The sequence below is a fragment of the Bidens hawaiensis genome, unplaced genomic scaffold (assembly GCF_021521415.1).
Source record: "Bidens hawaiensis isolate Kalapana, Puna unplaced genomic scaffold, B.hawaiensis_p1.1 tig00006085_1, whole genome shotgun sequence".
Lineage (NCBI taxonomy): Eukaryota > Viridiplantae > Streptophyta > Magnoliopsida > Asterales > Asteraceae > Bidens > Bidens hawaiensis.
The window spans coordinates 714,230-721,886 of NW_027491404.1; positions in this window are offsets into that span (position 1 = coordinate 714,230).

A 7,657-nucleotide genomic window follows, 5' to 3' on the forward strand; every position below is an offset into this window, starting at 1 on the left:
TCTTGAAAATCGATATGAGGGTAATGTGGGGATACGTGCATCCAAGATTAAGCTTCTCAAGACCCAATTATCGGTGTTTAAGTATCTGAAGAATGAGTCACTTGATGATATCATCACAAGGTATTACCACTTGATGACCGAACTCAGAAATTATTCAATTGAATATAAAGAAAAAGAGATCGTAGAAAAACTTCTTGATGCTCTCCAACCGAAATAGGAAATGTACACTGTCTTGATGAGAGAAGATAAAGAGTTTGCAAACATCGACTTGGAAACAGCAGTCAATAAACTACGAACTTTTGAACTTAACATGGTTCGAAAAGAGACACCAACTGATCAGGTTCAGGATCCGGGAATGTATGGTGCGAAAGTTACTACGAGTTCAAGTTCAAAGTCAGAATCATCTGCTTACTACTCAAAGGGAGAACCGAGCTCTAACTCAACTCATGAAGGTCATGTAACTCTCAACATGGATGGTGATGTGTGTTTCGTAGCTGGTGGAACAAATGCTTCTAAACCTCAAGCAACAAAGGGTAGTTTTTCCTCAAGTGTTCCGAACAACAACTACTCTCAGATGCCCATGAGTGTTAAATCTGCTGAACAGCAGTTTGCTCTCTATGCATCTTTCATTGCCTCTTACGAAAATTACATTAAAGGTAAAATCGTTGACCCTGCAACTTTAGACGAAGACTATGATCAGATCGATGCTGATGATCTGGAGGAGATGGATCTGCAGTGGCAGATGGCGATGATAGTAAGGAGAGTCAAAAGGTTTATGAAGAAAACTGGTAGAAACTTTGTTGGCGAAAGACCAGGGTTTGATAAGTCAAAGGTTCGGTGTTATAACTGTCAACAGAATGGACACTTTGCTAAAGAATGCACAAATGAAAGAGTAGAACGTAGTCAGAACAGGCCAGCACAACTGAATGGGTGAAGTAATGAGAATAGGGCGATGGTATCTAGACAGAACGGGGGATACAATTGGAATCTGGAGGTTGAGGAAGTGTTCGAACATGCCAACTTAGTTAACATCGAAACTGAAGGAAACGACAGAGAGACAAGAGAAGATCAAGCTTATATGGTAGAGGTGAATGATCAGCTCTCTGAGGTAAGTTCTGAACTCCCTTGTATGCAATGTGAAAATCTGTCTGAACAATTGAAAACATTAACTGATCAGTTTGTTAGTTTGGACTCTCAATTTAAAACATTTAAAAGAAGATCATCATTACACTAAAACTAGAGAAAATAGTCATTCAGTAAAGATTAAGGCTAGTGAAAAAGATATCAAAAGTCTTAAAGCAAGTCTTGCTGAAAAAATACAAGTAATTGATCTTAGCTATGAAGTGTTAGAAGAGAAAACCAAACTAATTGCTGAAAGGGATAAACAGATAGCTGATTACCAGGTGAAAGTGGTGGAACTAAACAGAAAGCTTGAGCAATTTAGAAATTCCTCTGCAATACTTGATCACCTCATAAGTGATCAACGTTCCCCAGTTAAAAGGGGAGGAATTGGATATTCTGAAGTTCCACCACCTTATAATCATAACTATACATATGATCCTAGTAATCAGAAATCTGTTGATGTTGAGATTAGTCAGACAGTTCCTGTCAAAGTTTCTATTAAAAAACCTGAATTGAGTGAAAAAGATACGACTAAGCCTGTTTCGAGTATTAAGATTTCTGTTCCAAGTTCTGTCTCATCAAATTCGGACAAAACATCCGAATCTAGTGAGACAAAAGAAGAGGTAGTGTTACTAAGACGTGGGGAGGAGTATAAGCCTACTGAAAAGAAGTCTCCTCTAAACCCGTATGTCCCACCATATGTTAGACAAACGGGTAGTAATGCTACCTCAACATCAGAAACAACTGTTGAGATGAAAGTTGAACACAGGAGTTATTTCAGATGTAATCAAATAGGACACCTGATTGCTAATTGCCCTCTAATCAAAGACTCAGAGGTATGAGGCCTCCGAAAACTGAGAATAGAGCTAACAGTAATTACTATAATGGTAAGAATGCAAACTCATCAAAGTTCAGATATTGGACTAATCCAAGTTTTCAAAGAAATCGATCTCAGTTTTTCCCTGTTAACATCCAAACCACTAGTTCTAATTCATTTTATTCACGAAGGTTTGGATGGCCTCATGGTCAATCTACAAGAAGGTATCCTTTTAAGACTTACAGAAATCATTCTAATACTAACTTTGGACAGCCAGAGTATGGGATGCCTTTTAACAGATTTAATCGACCCAAGACCAATAGGTCTTGGGTCCCCAGATTTTAATCCTTTGCTTTAATCGTGCAGGAACAGTTGAACAGGGCTGCAAACAATCTATGGGTTGTGGATAGCGGCTGTTCCCGGCACATGACTGGTAACAAGAATCTGTTACACGATTGGAAACCTGTTCAGGGAGGTAGAGTAAGTTTTGCTGGAGAGAGTTGTGGTAGAATTACTGAAATTAGGACGGTGACTAATGGCAAAATGAGGTTAGAAAAGGTGAATTTCGTTGAAGAGCTGAAGCATAATTTGCTGAGTGTGTCTCAGATCTGTGACAAAGATTACACTGTGCACTTTACCAAAAATGAAGCGATTGTACTGTATCCTGGTTTCAAGATACCAGAGGCATGGATAGTGATGAAGGCTCCAAGGGAAAAGAATACATATGTAATGGACATGAGGTCGACTGAGATGGCAACAGAAGAATCATGTCTTCTGTCAAAAGCAACTGAATCGGAGTCCGAGTTATGGCATCGACGAATGGGGCATATACATCTTCGAAAAATGAACTACATTGTCAAGAATGGGCTGGTGATGGGTGTTCCCTTGAAAAATTTCAACTTTGAAGACTAATGCTTATCGTGCAAAAAGGGAAAGCAACACAAGAAACCTCATCATACCAAGAAGGTTAAATCAATAGTCAGTACCCTAGACCTACTTCACATGGATCTCTTCGGCCCCGTGAATGTGAAGAGTCTAGGTGGAACATCATACTGCTTAGTGATTACTGATGATTTCTCTCGATATTCTTGGGTATATTTCCTGAAGACGAAAGATGAAACGGTTCAGTTGGTAATTAACTTGATTACCAAGGTTGAGAACATCGTGGGGAGAAAGGTTAAATACATCAAGAGTGACAATGGGACAGAGTTCAAAAACTATCAGATGGAGATGTTCTGCTTACAGAAAGGGATAGACCACCAGTACAGCACCCCGTATACTCCACAACAAAATGGGGTGGCTGAGAGGAAGAACAGGACGTTAATTGAAGGAGCCAGAACAATGCTGGCTGATGCTAAACTTCCTGTGGTGTTCTGGGCTGAAGCTGTTGCAACAGCCTGTTATATCCTTAATCGAGTTTTAACTGTTAAAAGATTGAATAAAACATGTTATGAACTTATGCATGGTAGAAAGCCTAACTTGAATGGTCTTGAACCATTCGGGTCCCCATGTTCAATATTAAAGACGAACTCAAAATTTGGTGAGATAGCCGACGAAGGTATTTTAGTCGGATATGTTGTTGGGACACCCAACAGACGAGTCTTTAATCTATCGACCAGCAAGGTTGAGGTGGTGTGTAACACTGACATCACAAGTTACAAACCACCAAAACCAAGCACGGGACCCGCTGAGGCTTTCGACTATGATAAGCTTTTTAAATGTTTTAATTTGCCTTACTTGGATTGTGCAGAAGTTGATGAGAGAATAGCTACGCAGATTCTTTATGATGAGGAAGAAAATTTTGTGCAACGACCGCAGTACGATGAATGTCAACCTTCCTCGTCAACTGCTGTCGACACCCCTGTTGCCTCTACTGAAGACGAATTCTTCAATCCTTTTCACTCTCAACAACATTCGCCCATTGATGAACTATCTTCGAACCTGGACGACAATCTGCAAGTCAGTTCGGTTCCGACTACTGGAGTTCATAAATATCACCCTTTGGAGAACGTGATAGGTGATCTGTCTGATGGTGTACAAACAAGACGAAGCTTGAATGAGGACACCTGTGTTTACGCAAGTATCAAAGAAACAGGTATCATTAATGAGTGCCTGTACACCTGCTTCATTAGCCAGATTGAACCAAAGAACTATCAAATGGTTCTAAAAGACAGCTCATGGGTCGAAGCCATGCAAGAAGAGTTAGCCCAGTTCAAGAAGATGGAATTATGGAATTTGGTTGCAAAACCGAAGAATGTGCATGCAATTGGCACCAAATGGGTTTTCAAATGTAAGAGAGATGAGAAAGGGATAATCATCAGGAACAAGGCGAGGCTGGTTGTAAAAGGTTTTAATCAGCAAGAAGGGATCGACTGCAATGAAGTGTTTGCTCCTGTGGCGAGATTGGAAGCGATTCGTTTGTTTTTAGCATTTGCTGCATACAAGGAGATGAAGGTGTTCCAGTTAGATGTGAAAAGTGCGTTTCTTAACGGTAAAGTCGATGAGGTTGTGTACGTTGAGCAACCTCCGGGTTTTCCTGACCCAGACTTTCGTGATCACGTGTACAAGCTAAGTAAAGCGCTATATGGGCTACATCAGGCCCCTCGTGCCTGGTATGCAACTCTATCCGATTACTTGCTTGAGAATGGGTTTGAAAGGGGAAAGATCGATAGCACACTGTTCGTTAAGAGAAAAGGAATAAACTTTCTTCTGGTTCAAGTCTACGTGGACGACATCATCTTTGCTACATCAAAAGTCGCCATGTGTCAGAAGTTTGAAACCGTCATGAAAAAGAGGTTTGAAATGAGTGCTATGGGTGAACTAACTTTCTTTTTAGGATTGCAGGTTGATCAGAAGAAAGATGGCATGTTCATTCATCAGACTAAATATGTCCAAGACGTTCTCAAACGCTTCAAGATGGAGGACAGCACTCCATTTGATACTCCAGTTTGCGTCAACCACAAACTGGGTGCTGACTCAGACAGTGATGCAGACGTGGACCCACCCAATATCGGGCAATCATAGGTTCTTTAATGTATTTAACTTCATCTAGACCTGATATTATGTTTGCAGTTTGTCTTTGTGCTCGCTTTCAGGCAAACCCAAAGGAATCTCACATGAAGGGTGTGAAGAGGATATTGCGGTATCTCAAGGGCAAGCCTAAGCTGGGGTTGTGGTACACGAAAGGTGGAGACTTGGAGTTGGTCGCTTACACAGATTCTGACTATGGAGGGTGTAATCAGAATCGGAAGTCAACAACAGGGGGGTGCCAGTTTCTTGGAGGCAGATTAGTGTCATGGCAGTGCAAGAAGCAGACCTCAGTCGCCATTTCTACCTGTGAAGCAGAGTACATGGCAGCATCGAACTGCTGCTCCCAGGTTCTTTGGATACAACAGCAATTGCGCGATTACGGTCTGAATTTCACTCATACTCCTATTTGCATAGATAACACTGCTGTTATCTCAGTAACTAACAATCCCGTAAAACATAGCAAAACTAAACAAATTGACATTCGTCATCATTTTATAAGGGATTGTGCTGAGAAGAAATTGATAGTGCTCGAAAAGGTTGATTCGTTAGATAATTTCGCTGATTTGTTTACTAAAGCATTTGACAGAACTCATTTTCAAAACCTTGTTGAGCTTAATGGGATGATCAATCCCGAGTAACCATATTTTTCGTTTTTACTTACTTAAAAAAAACGTCACTATCGCTTAGAATTATGTCGGTTGCTTCAGTTTGAAGGACATACATTCGGATATATTTGGTCCTCACTTCTACCAGTAGATTATGAGGATAGCCATTAACCAGATGACTGAAAGTGACCGGGGCGGATTATGATGTGTTTTTAATTCTTTCGCTGAAAATTAGTCGTTCATACTTAGTTAGAAGGACACATACTCGTATGTGGTCGGTCCAGCTGATCCAATGGATCTTCTGAATAGCCGTTTACCTGAAGACTTTGACTTGATCGGGGCGTTTGAATTTAAACTTTTTTATGGGAAATGAAATAATTTTTCAAGTCTACTACTTCGTAAGAAGTTTCTTTACTATGTTTACAAGAAAATTGATCCAACCTTGGAAAGTGATAGACAAACTAATTCTATGTGCTTAACTAGTGAAGTTATTAGGCCTAAAAGACTTTAGAACAGTCATTGTATGTAATGGTAGCTTTTTATGGTGCGTAAAAGTAGAAGTGATACTAACTTAATCTCCTCGATTTTAAGTGGGAACTCATTAAGAGTTGTGCATGTATCCATACACATCTCTCCGAATGATAGGCAGAAAAGCGATTACCCACTCATACACGAGCCCGTGAGTGTTCTGATTCCCGTGAAGATAGCGTGTCAAGAAACTGCAGTGATCCAGATTCGGGACTTGCAGTTGTTTACTACTCTGAAGCTGTGTAAATATTTTTTATAAAAAAAAAATTATGTGTTATTGAGACATTCTAAAGCTTATAATGTTAATACTTCTCAATCAAGATGCAAGAAAGAGAACGGGAAGAAGACTCTACAGATCGAAGTGTATTTACTAGACACTACGGGTCGAGGTCAACTCGGGGTGACTTGGGGAAAGCCAAATACGCTTTGAGAATAGATAGAAGACATCACAATCTCTGATGTGTTGTCCATTTATATTTTGAGCTTAATTGAACCTAATCCGTATCACAGAAATGATGAAAACCATACAAAGTTGTTTACCTGCTTACAACCTGTTTCTTTATGTCATAATACAGCTGAACATGGATCTAAGTGACAGTCACCTAATTAGTATGATTCCTGTTCGGATCTTTTCTAAAACATGTAAGTCCCTATCAAGACTGAAATTTGATCCCTTGTATTCTATCTCAAACTTTGATTTTACTTATGTCGTATTATGGTTTAATACCTGGTTACTTGGTCGTTGATCATATTTTTTTAACGCTTTAAAGGAGGTTTTAAAAGTTAATGGCAAAATGTTCAATTTATAAGGGCTTGTTGTGTAACATTTAATATAAGCGAAGTTGTTTAAACAGGCGAAGTTAAGGGGTAAGCGAAGTTAACCCTAACTTCGCCTGTATAAGTCAAACAGTATATAAATAAGACTTTGGTCAAACATTTTTCACTATTCTTCATACCCGGCGAACTTATTCTCAGTTAACCCTAAGCGAAGTTATCTCTCGAATCGTAACTTGTTATTTTTCCTCAAATTCCAACAGTGTTAAAGGTGTGTACGGTTTGTTTAGATGATAATCTATGTTAATAGCGTTAATCAGAGGTCGTTTTGGTCCGTTTTGTGACCCCGTTCATTCAAACCCTCAACACCCTCTTTTCGTACTTGTTTTAACGTGGTAGTAATCAACTTATCATCGTGATCTCCTCAAAAACATGTTTTTTAGAGACCACAATCATCAATTATCCAATTTCACCTCGTTTGGCAGTCTATACTGTTGCCGCTTCAGATTCAGGCGAAGTTACAGTTTAGGCGAAGTTAACCTTAACTTCGCCTAAGGGTTAACTTCGCCTGATATTTAAGTGTTTAACAGTATATGAGGTGAAGTTGTGGTTAGGCGAAGTTATCATTAACTTCGCCTGACCCTTTTAACTTATTTTTAATTAACATTTATCAGGCGAAGTTAAAGTTAAGGCGAAGTTATTACCAACTTCGCCCCACCCCTAACTTCGCCTATACAGAATAAATCATAACTTCGCTCATGGTAACAGGCGAACTTGTGAT